Below are 19,173 nucleotides of genomic sequence, written 5' to 3'. Positions count from 1 at the left end.
TTTGACTTTGACTTCCCTAGATGAACTCTTCCACAAGGAGCTTTAGTACTACTAAAACGTTTAACACCTTTACAAGCAGATCTAATTACCCTCTGTAGATCAACATGGCCAATACATAATTGATTAAAGCTTCATATAATTTTTTTATTTAAAAAAGTTGTGGTGGTCTAATGGTGTGACCTATCACGTCTCTCTCTACACCACTCGCCTAAGGGCAGACCCGTGCCCAGCAGTGGAACGTATAAATGGGTGATCGTGATTAATTTTATAAAATGTTTTTCATTTATACTTTGATACCGCACGACCTTTTTTGGCTACGCCAATATTTTATGTTGAATTTGACAGCTTACAATACACATGTCTACTGTATATTAAAATGTCTAAATCCACCGGTAAGGTTACTTGTGTTAGAACACATTTTATTAACCGGTTTGTTAGGAATACTAATCGAAATGTAGATATTAAATTAAAACAAGATTATAGGTTAAGAACGTGTTGAACTTGACTGTGTGTGATGGTTCTGGATTACTCAGATTTATTCGTTTAAAAAAATCAGCCACATATCTTTCTACACTTAGAATAATAACGCATAGAAACCTAGTCCGCACGCGCTAAGTGAGGCAAATTGAAGCGCGCCAAAAGGGCCTACACGAGCGGGCGGGCCTTCATTGCTCAAGGTCAACTTGCACCGCGAACAGATCAAGAATTTTAGCTAAAAATGACGAATTGTGCGGTAAATGAGTGTAAAAATACGTCAGACAAACATAAGATAGATACTAACATTACATTCCACAAGGAAGTAAAGCGTTTCAACTTGTATGTTTATATAAATATTCACTAAAACCGAAAATTAACCTACTACTAAAACTAGCCTACATGAATTTGATTTTTGCCTCACTTGTGACAGTTCGTTTGATATGAAACTATCATTGTATGAGTTATTATTCTAAGTTTCTACATTAGTGTTGATTATAATGCTGCCGTCCACTAACTAAAAAGTGACAAATGGTCAAGTATCCGTTTCAAATAGCAAAAGATAGAGCACAAAATTCTCTTTTAAAAACAATTAAAATTAGTTAACGTGTTCGATTTATTAGAACTTACCCTAACTATGCATAGCTGAAATATCATAAAACAACTTCTATACACAAAACCTGGGCTATGGTTTTTTATATCTCAAAAAAATATTTTGTCTCATAGCCGCGTATTAATTAGCAGACGGCAGAATGACCCTCCCTGCCGACCCTTAGGATATACGAGAAGGGCACTATGATCTGCGCGAGACCAAGTCAGGTCGTAACCCAGATCAGCCCGTTTACACGGACTTTCATCCGGTTTTCTGTAAGGCTACGCCTTAAGTCAGCCGCCCCGCTCCCTATTTTCCAGATAGGTAGGTACCGGACCTACGCTCACTTCCCGTTGCGCATTGCCCAACTAACGGTTGTAAATTGGTATCGACAGGCGTGTCACTTACAACCAAGCGCACAACTTGTACGTCCCGTCATTTGATATTATAAAAAAAATATTGTACAGTCGTTGATATTCCCTGAAATATTTAAACAGTGCTTTCAATAGGCAATAAGCTCCAAATGGGTTAACGGTTGCCACCGCTCAGCCGCCGACTCTAAGTCGACTACCAAATCTCCTCTTTGGTGGCGGGTGTAAGGCACGCCCGCTTTCCGACGCCGAAAAACGGCGTCTCTCCAGTTGCCAACTCAGCAAAATCAGCAATTTTGTAGCAGTAGACCTTCTTGTGAAAGAGTTCGTCCAGGGAAGTACTGCCACCTTACCTATTTCGGCCGCCAAGCAGTAATATGAGCATTGCCGCATTCCGGTTTTGAAGGGTACCTAAAGAAAATTGGTGAAATTACAGACACGTGGGACTTTTCACCTTATGTCTCAGGGTGACGGGAGCAGTGGCAGGGCCCTTCAGATCTTTGCGATTTAAAGCTCTGAATGGTACTCCAACTGTTATGGACAGGCGTGTCGCTTAACATCGGGCGCACGACTTGTTTGTCCCATCAATCCTTTAAATTCATTATTTTTGTAACAGTGTCTATATACCTGCAAAAGTATAGTCAACAGCACATCAAGTTATATAACTTGTGTACTTTTGTTCAAATATGCCTCTAGTGCAACGGAAGAAGTGGATCTACTCTCGTTCTCGATTGACATTTCGTCCGAAACAATTACTGTAAAATAAGTAATATTAGACTAAATCAAAAGAAGCTGTCAAGTATGAACCTTATTCGCATCATGCTTCTTTTAATTTGGTCGAGGATTACCTATTTAACAGTACAATTGTTTCGGATGGATGTCGGACGGAAAATGGTAGTAGACTTGGCTTGTAGACTTCACAAGATCTATCAATGTATAGCATGATGATCTGCCGTCTGTACAACCCCATATCTTTTTACATTAGTTTTGATTATAGTCACCCTCCCTACAGACCCTGAGGGTACACGAGAAAGGCCCTATAACTTGTGCGAGGTCGCACATGGACCATCTAAGTCAGGTCCTAACCCCGGATCAGCACGTTTACACATACTTCATCCGGTTCTCTGTAAGTGCCTTAGGTAAGCCGCCTCGGGTACACGTACAGCACCCTCCCTAATTTCCAGATAGGTTTTTTTTGATGGATGATTGGAAATCTCAGGATACCTCAGTTATTGGTCCCATTTAAATTTGAAAAAAATATTCCACCTGAGTGGCAAACTAGGGGTCGTATTCCAGAGCACTGAAAATCATACACAAGTCCTTGCCATTAGGGTCGTATTTCCAGTGTTTGTGTTTCCATTGCAATCCTGACTTGAGCATTGAGTAGAGTTCTAGAATACGACCCTAGGAGATGAATCCGGTTTCGCGCACTTTCTGATAACCGATTTCAACAAAACTTGGCAAATAGATTTTTTTATTAAAAATAAATGCGACCGCAAAATTTGACCACCATCTCACCTGGGGGGTGATTCACGTAATCAAACTGTTACGATATCGTAGCGATTTAGTCATTGAACTGCTCTTTCGTATTCACGTGTGACAGCGAACGTCAACAAGTCCAATTTTAAAGTCGTTAAAGCGTATTTTAGTATATGAAACGAACTTAAATCGACTCTAAACGACAAGTCATACTGTCTGCTGAAATTTTGACAGTTCTTTCCATTGACTTACAAATAAATGGACGACGGGTCTAATACAAAAACCACGAAAAAAATGTCCCAAGTCAACCTATTTGAAATTTAAATTGTAATGTCATCGTAGTATCGCGCTCTCAGTCGAACAAATGAAGACTAAAGCGGAGTTTGGCGCTCTGTATACGATTTTAGCGCCTTACAAGTGCGGACACTTTTTAGCGCGGACCCGACGTCCATATAATTGTAAGTCAATGGTTCTTTCAATAGACTTTCGACGACTAAATGTCAAATTTCACAATCCAAGATGTCGTCCATTAGTCGTTACGTTTCGATTCTACTCATATCAACGTTCGTTCAAGTGACACGTGAATACCCATTTTGGATAAGGCTTCGATCCAACGACTACGTGACTTCAACGATATTTTGGTAGCTTGAACTTACGTGAATCGCACTACTGATGGAAAGTGATGATGAGGTCGACGACGTAGCATGCACACCTAAATAATGCCTATTCACTCTCGCCTTGAAAAGGTCCAAGTTATGGAGTTCGGAGAATACGTCCGCAGGCAGGGAATTCCAGTCTCAAGCCGTTCGCCATATAAATGTGGAAGCGCTTCGTATGAATCCTAGGACGATGTAATACCACGAACTTTGAGGTCGAGTTCTTTAGTACTATGTACTGAGATTATTGTAATTAAGTTCTATTATGACATTCAATTATTTTTTGTGTAATTACTCCTCCAGTTGGTTATAATTATCAAACACAAACAATTCGCTTCGATCCAGTTTAGTAGCAGTAGAGGTCCTTGTGAAAGAGTCCATCCAGGGATATACTGATAAGGCGAGTGTGAGCCGGCAAGTTGGTATGGGCCGACCAAGGAGAACTTATCATGACCAAATTGAGGCCATCCTAAAGAAGGGCCAGGTCAAGAGTTTAAGGGTTTAACCGACGAGCGTGTATGAAAGCATTGATGCGTGTTGATGAGGCGAAGGATGTGTGTCAGGACCGTAGCAAGTGGAAGACTGTCTCTGCCTACCCCGATGGGAAAAAGGCGTGAAGTATATGTATGTATGTATATACTGCCACCTTACCTATTTTTGCCGCAAAGCAGTAATGTGTCATATAATGATCCTATTCTTTTGCATGTTTAGAGCTCATAACAACTTTTCTAAAGATTTGGACTTATTCTCTGATAGTCCCTTTACTTATTTAAAAATTTGTAAGGAGAAGCTGAATATGTTGCATATTTAAGAATCTCATTGTTTTTATGTACGTGTAACTGTGCAATTTTTTTTTTTATTATTATGTTTAATAGTCTGTTAATTTGTAAGTACTTTATTTATTTCACAAATGCTGTGCGTAGCTGTCATAGGAATACAAATTTACTCCTATTGTAATGTTACAATACACTACAATACCATGCATATGTTAAGAGCTCTCATGCCAAAAAAGTTTTGACGTTGGCTCCGCCCAAATTTGTGAAACAAATATATGCCTGAAGTTCGCGTGACATGCGACAGAATTTTGCGCATTAAAAGTACCAAATTCGTTTTAGCGGAATAACTCTAAAACTAAAGAGATTAAAAAATCCGTAGTGACAGTTGTCGATCATGCATAAATATAATTAATTATCTAATTTTTGTCCTAATCACCTGTAGCAGTTCCGAAAAAATGTGAAAATTAGAGGTCATTTCGTGATTTATATCTATCGAGGAAACTTTATTGTTTTATGTTTCTAATTAATGTCTATGCTTGAATATATCGTGTAGTTACTCATACTATATATTATTTTTAACTTTAAAGTGGATATACCCCTCTAAAACCAAATCGAAGATTAGGAATTTTTCCTCTGCTCCCTTTTAACTTTAAGCATTTTCACAATTTGTATTCTGTAGCTATGCCAAAAATAAATAAATAAATAAATAAATAAAAGTCAGCATTACTGTGTTCCAGTTTTGAATGGTAAGGGTAAAATTGTAGGCACGTGGGACTTGTGAACTTATGTCTCAGCGTGTCGGGCGCAGTGGCAGTGCCCCTGAAATCTCTGCGATTTAAAACTCTAAGTGGCACAGCTAATATTATACTCTGTCACTTAATATTTGTAATATGTCACTTAATATTGTATTATAAAAAGTTGGTTCCAACCAACGTGTCACAGCAACACATGGTGATAATAAAACATCCTGACATTCTGTGAAACTTAATTACAACTAAGAAGGAAGTTCAAAATGCTTTTAATAGTAAAATCACTATTATAACGGTTATCCACGGATTCCCAAAAAGTAAACAAACTAGATTTAAACTAGACGCGTAGCTAGATAATGGATTAAATAATTTGAAGTTCTCGAGCAAAGTTAATGTCAAAGTAGGAAGGACATCTAAACGAACAGGTTATACACGTCGGTTAAAATAACCGTTGTATTTTAAATTGCATTTTTGATGTTAGATATATTTTAAAACCTCGTCTTGCGTCAGAGAATATTATAAATCTGGGACACTACCCAGAAATCTCAGACCAGAACCAATATGAGCAAAATCTATTCCCAAATTGGTTAAATTGGGAGTCGATCAGGCTTTATTTAATGATATAAAATGACGGAACGAACAATAATCTCTATCCATAACAGGTGTAGTGCCACTCAGAGCCAAGACACACACACTTGACAAGTCCCATGTGTTGGGTCATGACAAAATGTCCATTTTGAAAAAAATCATGTTTTTCAGAAAAATAAATATTTTTTCCAGATGTTTTTTCAATATTTTTCCATTAATTTTCCACATTTGACGTTGACACCTGTCAAAAGTTAAAGTTACTGAACGAAAACGAAGGTGGTGGTGGTGTGGTTATTGGAGGTTTTTTTCGCTGTTGTGAAATCGTTATAAATCTCGTTTTTCTTCTAGGTAGCTTTTAGTTATACTAGTTTATTTTATAATTCACGCTAAATAAAACTTCAAAAGATGTTAGGCTTATGCCTTCGAAATTATATTTTTCCAATATTTCAAATTTTTGAGGAATGATGAATTTCCACTGTTTGAAATTTTTCGGAAAATTACCCAACAGTAAATGTGCCTATAATTTCACCAGCACACTTCAAAGCCGAAACGCAGTAATGCTCACATTACTGCTTGGTGGTAGAAATAGGTTCGGTGGCAGTACTTCCTTGGACGAACTCATTCACTAGGAGCTCTACTGCTGCTTAATACATTTCATAACAGGTTTTTAGTTTATGTGTATCAAAAATACTTTATATAAATAATTTAAACTTTAAATAGCAATTGAACTTGAATATTGAAAGGTGTTGGTATTTATCTATATACACTACTACGGAGAAATAAAAAAGGGGTAATGATTTATGACTACGCTCTTATTTTTTATTAGCTTGAATAATCATGCAAATATTTAGACGACCTCAGTAGCCTAAAGGGTTGCACTGTGAGCGCTGGATGAAGAGGTCCCGGGTACGATTCCTTGTAGGACCAATTTGGAAAACGAACTTATGTAAATTGGTACTGGTACGTAAAACGATAGATCTGATATTATTTTCATATAACTTTGTTCGTTCAGAGCATCGAGTATATAACCAGAAATAGACACGAAATGTCATTTAATTTGTTTGAAAACTATTCTGCCGAATCATTACGGTTACAACTACGCTTCGATTGGCCAGCCCGAATACGAAACAGTTGACGGGTGTCGTCAATTGTTTCACTTCGAATCGACCAGTTTAAGTTGAGCTTTGCTATAATGGACGGAAATTGAAAAATGACGTATTTAATATTTAATTACCGATGAAATGTGATTCCGTTTGTTTTGTAATTAGATGTTTTGCAGTTTTTCCCACACAGCCCCCATTGTTAGAGATATTATCGTTATTAAAATAAATACAGAACATTTTTGGAATATACGGAGACGTACACGTAGGTCAGTTGTTGGCGCTGTACTATTTAAGCTTTCTAATTTGTGATTTCAGCGCAAACGAGACTTGATATTTAAATAAGGCCCATTTGCCTGTTGAGTTGCCAGGGATGGACGGCCCTTATTTCGTCTCTATTTCTGGTTATATAGTCGATGGTCCAGGGACAGTAACGACGTTTATTGTAAAATTAAATATCAGAATACGATAGTACGGGGTACCACGTTTCGCTATATGGATCTCAAAAAAACAACTACAGGCTTTACAATTCGAATTCCAAGTGCTTTCTGTGTCGTTGCCGCCTACTGCTTCTCCATGGAAGTTCAACAACGTACTGACAAAATTAAATTAATTATATTGAACACACAGAAAAACATTTTCTGAGTGTTTGATTTTTATATTAATAATTATAGAAAAGTCAGCTTTCTACCCTGACCAGGCCGGATCGAACCCGGGAGGTCAAAGATGGCGACATCATAAAAACCGGTGTGCAAGCCACTCTACCACGGCTCGTCAATCATTCTAAATTTTTTATGAAAATGCATTGATTGATTGATACAATTATATGGACGTCGGGTCCGCGCTAAAAAGTGTCCGAACTTATAGGGCGTTAAAATCGTATACAGAGCGTCATTCACGCTGTAGTCTTCGTTTGTTCGACTGACAGCGAAGCAAGCAAAATTAGACAGTACTGCGATGACATTACAATTTAAATTCAACGTTTTAGCTTTTTCATATTCCTTTACATGTCACTACGTTTAAATAGGTTGACTTGGGACATTTTTTTCGTGGTTTTTGTATTAGACCCATCGTCCATATAATTGTAAGTCAATGTGAAAATGTTATTTATGTTCAGAAAAATTTTAAAGTTTTCTATGAAAAAATAGTGACAGACACAACATTAATACGAGGAATAAAAATGAACTAGCTGTTCTTGACAGTCGTTTTCACAAAGTCACAAACTCATTTAAGGGGAAATGTATATATAATACACTTCTATAATAAGATTCCGATTGATGTTCAAAGTTTGCCATTTACGAGGTTTAAAACTATAGTGAAACAAAAATTTTATACTAAAGATTTTTTATACAGTTTCTATGTACTTGGACGACAAAAATTTTGTGTTTAACTCATGCAGGTAGTCGCGATCACCGAAAATTCGAACGATCATATTACCCTGAGACATAAGTTGAAAACTCCCATGTGTTTACTGTAATTTCGTACATAAAACACTATTCTTGTGACAGATGAAGTCTGTGCAATCTATCTGATCAGGGGATTAGGACCTGACTTAGACGGTCCCTGTGCGGGTTCGCTCGCACAGGTTATAGTGCACTTGCATAATGCATAAGAAGATATCCATAATATTAACCTTAGAGCTAAGTCCAAACTCATGGTACCACGATTTCGTTTAACCAAGGTAAACAACTCTTTTATGGGGAACTGTATACGTTTTTACAATAAGATTCCGGAGCATACATTAAGTTTGTCATGTCCTAAGTTTAAAAACTACATTAAAAATATTTTGATCGAAAAATCATATTACAAAATTGAAGACTACGTATTAGATAAAGATGTGTGGAAAGACGACACGGCTCCAGAATCCACACAAATTTGATTCAAAGTGTATTCCATAGCATTTAAGTTTATTTGAAAAGAGCAATCCCTAGAGTTTCTTGCTCGTTCTTCTCAGGGATGTCAGCGTAGTAAACGAGCAATAGCTTAAATGTGACGTTTTCAAGTGTAAATTTATTTTACCTATGGAATAAATAATCTTTGACTTTGACTTTGATAACCAAGCGGTTGATAGTGAGGGGTACTTTAAACAAAACTTATGTAAAGATATGGGACTGTCCAGAACCACTCAGAGCTTTAAATAGCAAAGATCTGAGGGGCACAGCGTCCGTCACCCTGAGACGTAAGTTGACAAGTCCCATGTGCCCGTAATTTCACTAGCACCCCTACCCTTCAAAACCGGAACACAGTAATGCTGACATTACAGCTTGGCGGCAGAAATAGGTAAGGTGGCAGTACATTCTTGGACGAACTATGTATTTAAATTACTAACTTATGTAACCGTATTAATATAGTAAAATAGTTGTTTGTATTAACATTAGACATAAGTTAACTATCTCAGTCAGTCGTGACCATGGAACCAGTGGACCTATTCTCGTTCTCGTCCGATCCGTCAGAAACAATTACTAACATATAAATTATACTCGTGGTGATAAAAAAGCCGTGCTAGCGTAATGGTTTGACCTACTACCTCTTAAGCATTTTTCAAGCCTTCAAGCAAATTTATCATGACCTTTTCGGTGAAGGAAAACATCGTGAAGAAACCTGCTCGTCGAAGAAGGTTCACAACACTCGGCGAATGTGTGAACCCGCATTGGGCCAGTGTGGCGGACTATGGCCTAAACCCTCGTCTGAAAGGAGACCCGTGCCCAGCAGTGGGATATATAAATGGGTTGACGATGATGATGATGAAATAATACTCGACAAATTTGAAGACAAAGTCAAGTATGAATCTTCATTCGCACCGTGCGTTTTTAAATTTGGTCGGGTATTACTTATTTTACAATAATTGTTCCGGGCAGATGTCGGGCGGAGAATGCGGTAGTAGACCCCCTGTAAAGGGCCCGAAACATAGTTCTTTTTGAAAAAACAAATACACGCGAAGAAATAATTTCACTTTCTACGTGTAACAATCGTGGAAATATAAGAACTCGATATTCTCTCGACTGCTCAAACTTTGGTACGTACAGTTCTCTAAACAAATTTATTAAAAATACACAGAATATGGCTGTCAAACCAGAACGGTTAGACAAATTGTCTTCGTTTAACATTTGTGTGGGTGACGACTCTACTTTCGTAATCATCAAGCTCGCACGTGTCGTAACGTAACGTCTATATTCAAGAGAAAATTGATAGAATCGAAGAAGCGATAAAATATGTTTTCATCCTTGCAAAGCCTGCAGGATATTGGTGAGATTGTCACGTGCCGTATCTGATATTTGGACTAACGTTACCATCTCAGTTAACCGTGACCGTGAGGCTAATAAAGGACCCGAAACTTTGGTTTGTTTGAAAATAGAACATTATTGCAATTGCCGGGAAGTAAGGGATTGCTGGAAGAGTATGAGTTGTATTAATATATGTCAAACAATCTCCGTTCCCGCCGAGTTCTATATAGTGCTTTTCTCAAACAATGTGAGGAAATAATAAAAGTTAAAGTATATTCATTAATATTAAAAGTAATATTGGACATCTTAGGGCAATCGTTAAAAGAAATGTTATTTTACCGCATTTTACTTTTTTTTCTAAAGTAGGCAGGTAGATTTTTTAATTCTCGCAATGATATATATAGTTCATTATTAGTAGGTGGATTTAAAGGTTTAGAGAAGTGGAAAGTAATGGATTTTCATACCCACTTTCCAGGCCTTGGCCGGGAAGAAGGCGCACGGTCCATAAATGACAAACTTTCCGAGCATGTTTGAGAAAAAAAAGATTAATTTCCAATAGATACGACAATATTAGTTGACAGAGGGATAGTATTGCAACTGGTGTTAATAAGGAAGAGGTATTCCTTAAAAAAAGACTGGGTTAAAAAAACAATAATAAACAGGCATGTATGAAGACTGCTGGGAGTGGAGGAAGTGAAAGAGGTTTGTCAGGAGGTAGCAGGTGAAGGTCCAGTCTCTGCCTATTCCGGTGGGAGATAGGCGTGATGATATGTATGTATAATAATAAGAATCCGATTTTATAAACTCGGTAACCTTTAAATCCACAATCTTACCACCTAAACTCAATTATCGATAATATTGTTATCAATAACTGTTGAATATACGTAATATAAACTGCATATCATAATGATAATAAATTATCAGATAATTTTTAGTGGTTAAGTTAAAATTTAAAGATTATGAAAGTAACGAAAGCCAATTCATATGATAATTTACCACATGAATCAAAGTCGATTCGTGACTTATTTGTTAACGGTTAACAAAATGTCAAACATAGAGTTTAACTGATGTATTTCTGAGATGGTAATCGACGCCCATGGACATCTGCAACATCAGCGGAGCTGCCTATGCGTTGCCATCCTTTGAGAGCTCGTTGACTATTTCAGGACGGACACTGTTCCACATTTTTAATAAGATAACAAGTGCGCATTTGACCTTCACCTCGCCTGATGAAAAGCAAAAGATGAGGTCGACGACTTAGCATGCACACTTAAATAATGCCTATTCACTCTCGCCTTGAAAAGGCCCAAGTTATAGCGTTCGTTCGCCATATAAATGTGGAAGCGTAACGCTTCGTGCGAATCTTTGGGATATCCACAACATAGGCGTGGAGCCCCAGCCTACGCCTCTACTAAATCCGAGTAACCTATAAGATCCCCATCTCACAGGTTCGAGAAAGGAACGAACGTGATGCTCGCGTGGTCTTCAAATGTCAGGCACCAAGGATGTGGGGATGGGCTCTACAGATTTGGCTTATCGTTATCACCGCTCACAGGCATTTGGGATACCAGGATGGTGTCTTTGAGATGAAGTGAGATCCAAAATATACATTATAAAAACAAAAATGGTATTTCAAATTTAAAGACACCCTAACGCGTGTGATGATACTGGTAGGGAAATTGAGTTTGATATTCCCTTAAATAATGCAATAGATCTTGTCCAATACAAAACATAAAAGTTCATGACAGTAATTAATACAGGTAATAATACAAATTTGCATAAAATAGTAAATATTTTAAATCTCCATACGGGTAATTTTTGTTGTGGACAACACCAGTGACCATTTCCACTGTCTTCCAAAAATCATTTCAATGAATCAGTGTAATGAGCTTTTTTTTTTCAAATAATAAAAAATAATGTTATAAAGTTTCTTAGCTTCTTATTCAACAGATTTCTAGATATATATATTTGAAGTAACTTCTTTATTTTCATTCAGTCCACCAGTATCGCCCAGCTTTATCTCCCAGAGGATCCTTGCGAACTCAGCCGTTCATCAGAATCTCCTTAAGGTCAACGTATTTCATAAATAACATTAACAACTGTCATTGAAGAAAGTTTGTGGATTTCTTTATCGCCTAAATAATAGATAATTTGTGATATTTTCAAAAATTATAGCATAACTCAATTGTTTTTATTATTGTGTGTAGGATAAAAAAATTCAATCAAATCATGAGTTCTATGTCGATGAATAGAGAGGAGCCTTCTTCGTTGGTATCAGGTATAAGGAGCCAAAGGCACCACATGCGCTGGGCTGATAAAACAAATTCTGGAAGCACCAAGTGTTTATGTCTTCGGCGAGTTGTTGGAAATGCAAAATATTAAAGAGCTTGAAGGTGGCACTTGTGACAAAACTCAAAACTCAAAATTTTTATTGGTATCCACGGCCTCCGTGACTCAATGGTTTATATTGTGGGCGCTGGATGATGAAGTCCAGGGTTCGATTCCCGCTAAGGAACCAATTCGGGAAATGATTTTTTCTAAATTAGTTCTTTTCTAGGAAGTGCCCCAGAGTGAATTTTCAGATCAGGCATTGATGTAATTGTCTGGCACATTATTATTATTGTATCGGGATTACTTGTCATTCTCATAGATAACCTTTTATTTTTCCTAGGGTTGTGGCAATTCAAAATCAATTCCAAATTATTGTCTTTGAAATGTTAGCATAAAGTTGTTGCGTGGATACAAAATTTTGAGCTTGTGTAAGTTTGAAATTACATATCAGTGGCTTTGTACAATAGAGGCCGGTCTCAAAAACCTCTAATTCGTCAAGGTGGTTTAAAAAAAAACTGAGAAATTATTTTGACTTAATTGACATACCATAGACCATCCCAACATAGTCATGTGATTATTTTAACTCATCGAGTATATAATCAGAAGTAGAGACGAAATTAGGGCCATATATTCCTGGTAACACATTAGGGCCATTCCAAAGTGACGGGTGGGACATTTTGACTCCTTTTTTCTTGAACTTTATGTAATTTCTCTTCATTGGTTAATTAGACTTAAAATGAAAATATCATGAAGCCAGATATGCAATTCAACCGGGACTATTTATTTACATACATTTATAACATTATTTATACCAAAAACTTTTAATTTTCTAATTGTGACGGGTGGGACACTCACGACAGCCGCCTGTTTGAGTTGATAGCTTCATTGCCAAGATCAAGACAAACTATCAAAATTTTGTTCAGCAAGTTTTTCATGTGAGATAACTTGAATGTTAAAGTTCTAATTTATATATACACTTAATTAACTTTGATAAATTTTAAGGAAATTAATATGTTAAGTTGTGACGGGTGGGACATGGTTTTGTGACGAGTGGGACGACTTACAATTGAATACACAGAATTAATAAAATTACACTGTTTAATATGAGATCCATCGTTAGTAAGCAAATATTCTATAATATTTGTCTTATTAAGACTTTTTAGCATAAAAAAACAGAGTTAAAGAACTGATAGGGTAATCCCACTATTTTTATTGAAGCACTATCTATGACGACACGAAATCAAAATCACGCATGTAAAATGCGTTAATAAATTTGCAAAATTCTGCGGCATCCTTGAAGATTATGTATCACATCAAAATATATCGAATTTAAGAAGTTTTGCACGAATATGTAATTAAAACTAGTGGAGACAAACTTTTCATGAATTTCCTGATACTAAAAATCATCAAGAAAAATGTTGTCACTTTTTAATTGTCTTTTTTATGTATTATAACGTCTTAATTATGAGAAGAATTATAAATAATTTGCTTGCAAATGATGGATCTACATATGAACAGTGTATTTTTTTAAATTCTATGTATTCAAATGTAACTTGTCCCACCTGTCACAAAATGGTGTCCCAATCGTCACAATTTAACACATCAATGTTAAACTCCGAAATTAAAGCAACTGTTACATCTAGTAAACATCGTAAAAACTAAAATAAAAACACAAACATTTATTCAAAGAAAAAACGTTCAGAAGTGTATCCTCGCTGTGACGGGTGGGACACACTCTCAAATCTTAATATTTACATTCCTATTTACGTGCACAATGACCAAATAAGCCAAAATAATGACCCTTAGCATAATTGTTACTTTTACAAAAGTAAATGCCTATAGATTGCATATTTATTGGTTAAAATAAAAGTATATATGTTGCATTGTGACGGGTGGGACTTGAAATTAGTATTTATTGAAACTTTAATAACTCCTCACCATATATACTTCCATGCAAACACTTATCACTATTTTAAAATTCATAAATTGTATTTTCTTTGATAGTAATAACTTTTTTAGAAAGACGCACAAATAACCGCGAAAATTGTTGTTAACATTATAAGAAAAAATGCTTCACTATAGACGACAGCACTATGGCTGCGTTAATGAAGAATAAAATACAATAATTGTACAATATCCGAAAAATCTCATTTATTTCTAATGATTTGATTTATTGGGCGTATTCTAGTCATACAATTAAAACCAAATTGCGTAATTTATTTTTTTGAATCGAGATGTCATTTTCGCTGGAATGACCCATTAGCGATACAGCTCATAGAAATATCAACTCTCATTTGGACTGAAATATAGACAGGCTAACTACTGACCTGTGTGTACGTCTCCGTATATTCCAAAAAATATTCTTTATTTATTGTAATAAAGATAATATCTCTAGCCGGGCTGTTCTATTCGGTGGTGTGAGAAAAACAGCAAAACACCTAATTACTAAACGAACGGAATCACATTTCATCGGTAATTAAATATTAAATATGTAATTTTGCAATTTTCGTCCATTATAGCAAAGCTCAAGTTAACTGGTCGTTTTGAAGTGAAACAGTTGACGACACCCATTGACGACACCCGTCAATTGTTTCGAACTCGGGCTAGCCAATCGGAGCGCAGTTGTCACAGTAATGATATGGCAGAATAGTTTTCAAACAAATTAAATGACATTTCGTCTCATAGATTTAGCATATCCATACTAAATTTATGTTTCGTCTCTATTTCTGGTTATATACTCGATGTTTTAACTACTGAAATCTGGGAAAAGCCTACATTTTCTGAACAAATCTGAGTAATAAGTAGTAAGTCAAAAAGGAAATTTTTTTGGATTGCATTATTCTCAAAAAGCAGCAATGTATTTAAAATAGATGTAAGCAGAAGATGTATTTAAAAGCAGACTTATAAAGCACAATTTTCAATATACATTTTTTAATTTAATTTTACTGAATGTCGTTTAATTTGATTAGTTAGTATTAAAAATAGGATCAAAGTTGGTTTACACGGAACGTGTTTTCAGGGCTAGCTTCCTAGCTTGAGTAACTATCTTTTTGTCTGTCCAAGGCATAACAATCAACACACACACCAATCATGGTCTTATTGGACCTTGATTGAAAGACGGTCATTCCAGTGAAGATGACACTGTGGGCCAAAAAATAAATTCCACAATTTGCTTTTAACTGCATGACTAGAATACGTCCAATAAATGAAATCATAAGAAATATATGAAATTTTTCCGATGTACAATTATTGTATTTTTTCTCTTCAATAACGTAGCCACAGTGCTGTTGTCTATGGTGAAGCATATTTTCTTATAATATTAACAACAATTTTTGCGGTTATTTGTGCGTCTTTCTAGAAAAATTATTAAAGACTAAATTATTGTCACGAGACGAGTACAAGGTACAGCATGTCCAAGATAATGAAGACTTGTGATAATGCTCCTTTACTGTCACTCCACCTTTTTATCGTCCACTTTTCTGGTTCATGACCTAAGTTGTAAATTTTGAATTATTCTCTAATTCCTCCGTGGCCGAACGGTTACCATTCTGGACCGCCACACAGAGATCCCGGGTTTGGTTCCCTGGCCGGGAGAAATAATTGTATGGCCTACATTTATTTGTATCGTGAGTTTCGATGCACTTTGTGGTTATCTATATTGTGTGTCCATAGCACCCGACTTACAGATTCTTGAATTTTGTTAAACTTCTCATTGATTAAGCCCTTTTGGGGTGAATATTGCATACTGCATATTGCATATATTGCATATATTTATAGTTTTATAGGGACTGTTTTATAATAATTATACCTTTTTTTTTATATGTTTTTATTATTTGTTACAACCTTCCTTTAAATTTCCTCTTTTAGCGTTTTTAGCAATAAATTTTGTAGACCAAGCCTGCTTGTATCCTTATTTTTCTAAGTCTAAGGTACACAGCTATTTATTTGCCCTTAATTAATCATTGATCCTGTTGAGTCTTCTGAATTAAGTTTGGTAGAAACACCTGTTTTGTTTAGACAATTATGGATTTCAGAGTTGCAAGCATGCTAGACATTCTGAGAATGTAATTATTACCCATTCTGTCCTATGAAAAAAAAATCATTTATATTTTTTGGCTGTACGGTTTGATCATTTGCCTATAAAAAGAAATGGCTATACTTTGTCTATGAGTTTTACTAATAGGTATTTGTGGATGGATGGTGTTAGTGTTGTTGTGTTCTTCTTTATCTACCTACTGAAATTATTCATTATGTAAATTTAGATAACATAGATATATTTCTGGACTTATGATATTGATATTTTAAAACTGAATTATAAGAAGGAAAAAAGTAAATTTTAAAAAGAGCTTTTATTGGCTAAATTCTGCATTATTGAATGTGTTAAAACCACCAAAATTACTTAAGTAAGGATTTTGCTAAAGGAAATTTCTAAGATACCAGATGGTGACTGGTTTTCACGTAGTTTAACATTGTTATAAGTCTACATCTAACCCAAATACCCTACTTAATAAGTTTTTAAAGTTAGAAAATAAACAGAAAAATAAACATTACCTTGAATAACTTGCAAAATTTTCACTATGACAAAAGAAAAACAAAACACGGTGTCATTTTATCATTTGCATGACCACTAAACAACTGCCAAAAACACCTGATAAATAATAAAAAGATAATAACACTACCCGTGCAATGTCAGTTATTTTTTATCAAAAACTTTGAAAACCAATTGGTTTAAAAATATTTAACACTAAATTCAAGATAACGCGGCAATTACGTTAGATAAAGTTCCAAATCCGAAATTTAAAAAAGGAATCTAGAGATGGGAATGTAATGTATTCGGCGACGAACCGAAACGTAATAAAATTAAACACGGCATAGCGTCAAATTACTAGTCTCTAGCTTTAGTTAAAAGGTTAACAGCCAATTGACTACAGTTTTTTTTAATCAGTTAAAAATAAGGACATTGCAATGGTATTTTGATGCTTTTATAGAGTACTCACATATGCTAGCGGGCCACATTCCACCGTTCAAGATGTGCGTAGGTTCGTATTTTCATCTTGTTCACGTAATAGCACTTACGAATAACTTATATTTTGGTATCAAAATGCAAGGAGGCAAAAAATTAGATGACCACTGGTTACATTACAACTGTCAAAACTGAAGTTCGCGGGTAGTGATGTATGTAAGTCGGTCACATGATTGAGATGTAACAGTGATTAATAACAATGTCTTGTGGTACAAGTTGACCTTGAGCAAAGCGCGGTTTGCACTATTAGAGCTCGAATAGCCGATAATTCAACATGGTATTGCCAATTTGGCGCTAAAAATTAATTATTTGGGAACTTTTTAAAAGAAAGAGAAATACTATATTTCGCGTGCAGTTATTAAATTGTTGTTTATATTAAATTATTGTATGTACTGCATGTCAAAAATGTTACAAATCAGACATGACGAAATGTGCACGGAGGACCAATTGGTATACGTTACCATCAAGATACGTATCACATTGAAAACAATAAATGAATTTGATTTGATTAGTATATTTTGTTAAATACTTGAAGTATTTAAAAAAGTAGAAATATGACAATCAAAGGGATTTAAAATAATATATGCAATGCTTCAACCTTATGTATATTATTCATTACAATATAATGATACCATTCCATTTTAGCATTGAAGGAATGTGTAATTCAAATTTACCATCAAAGGGTCTAAATTTTGAATATCAGAATTTTACAATAATTAAGAATGATTCACATTATATCATGCCGGGCGCGAGCCGTGTCTGAGGCATCCGTGCCGCACAATCGTAAAAAAAGAAAGACTGGGCGCGTACGACACACTGGAGAGTGCTCACATTACAGTCCGTGCCACGGACGCGTCATGTTGTAATGTGAATCAATTCATAGCAATTGTGAACAGTCCTTTAATCGTAAATAGTAAGTTAATCAATATTTACTCTTCACAGCGATTTTAAGTACATTCCGCCCACATAGTATTTCAACACTTCATGGCTACAACACTAGGTGACATTGTGCCAAAATCCATAGACAACAAGGTTAAGTTTTATAAATAGAACCGAGTTCGGCTATTCGACGCTAGATGGCAAAAGCAGGTCAATGTTAACTTGATATGGGAATATGTTTATGCTACTCGCCGACAGCTGGCGAAACCAAATCTGTGAAGTAATTTTTAAATTGTAACTGTAATTAAAATTAATTTAAAAAATGGCAATTATTAGAACGACAGTTTTTAATTCTTCAAAATTGTTAGGATTAGTAACATAACGACATGCAGTAGCAGCAGTTAAAAATCCTTGTGAAAGTGTTCGTCCAGGGAAGTGCTGCCATCATGATAATTTCTGCCACCAAGCAGTAATGTGAGCATTACTGCGTTCCGGTTTGGAAGGATAAGGGAGCTGGTGAAATTCATGTCTCAGGGTGACGGGCGCAGTGGTAGTGCCCTTCAGATCTTTGCAATTTAAAGCTCTGAATGGCCCTGGAACTGTTATGGACAGGTGTGTACCATCAGGTGCACGACTTGTTTGTCCTGTCACTTGATGTTATAAAAAAAAAACATTATTCCGTACCGCGTGAATGGGAATGAAATAAGAACAGGCAGATAATTTTTTTAATTAAATTTAAGTGGCTGTAAATGCCCATTTGACCTCCATCTCACCTGATGGAAAGTGACGATGAGGTCGACGATGGAGCTTGCACACCTAAATAATGCCTATTTACTCTCGCCTTGAAAAGGTCCAAGATCATTTGAAGAGACAGCCGTTCGCCATATAAATGTGGAAGCGTAACGCTTCGTGCGAATCTTTGGAATATCCA

At 35.8% G+C, this 19,173-nt stretch overlaps 1 protein-coding gene across 2 annotated transcripts in view; it reads right to left on the bottom strand.

The window, feature by feature from the left end:
- The window catches only part of LOC113227560, a 59,033-nt gene extending 41,578 nt beyond the window's left edge, over positions 1–17,455 (bottom strand). The window contains exon 1 of one of the 2 annotated variants that reach the window (XM_026460510.1): positions 17,338–17,455. The gene's annotated coding sequence lies outside the window, so the exon portion shown is untranslated. The remainder of the gene's footprint in view (positions 1–17,337) is intronic. The other variant, XM_026460511.1, reaches the window with a different exon arrangement.
- Between the last annotated feature and the right edge of the window lie 1,718 nt (positions 17,456–19,173).

This window comes from Hyposmocoma kahamanoa, unplaced genomic scaffold (assembly GCF_003589595.1).
Source record: "Hyposmocoma kahamanoa isolate Upper Pololo Valley unplaced genomic scaffold, ASM358959v1 211, whole genome shotgun sequence".
NCBI lineage: Eukaryota > Metazoa > Arthropoda > Insecta > Lepidoptera > Cosmopterigidae > Hyposmocoma > Hyposmocoma kahamanoa.
This window is presented reverse-complemented; position numbering and strand designations above follow the sequence as displayed.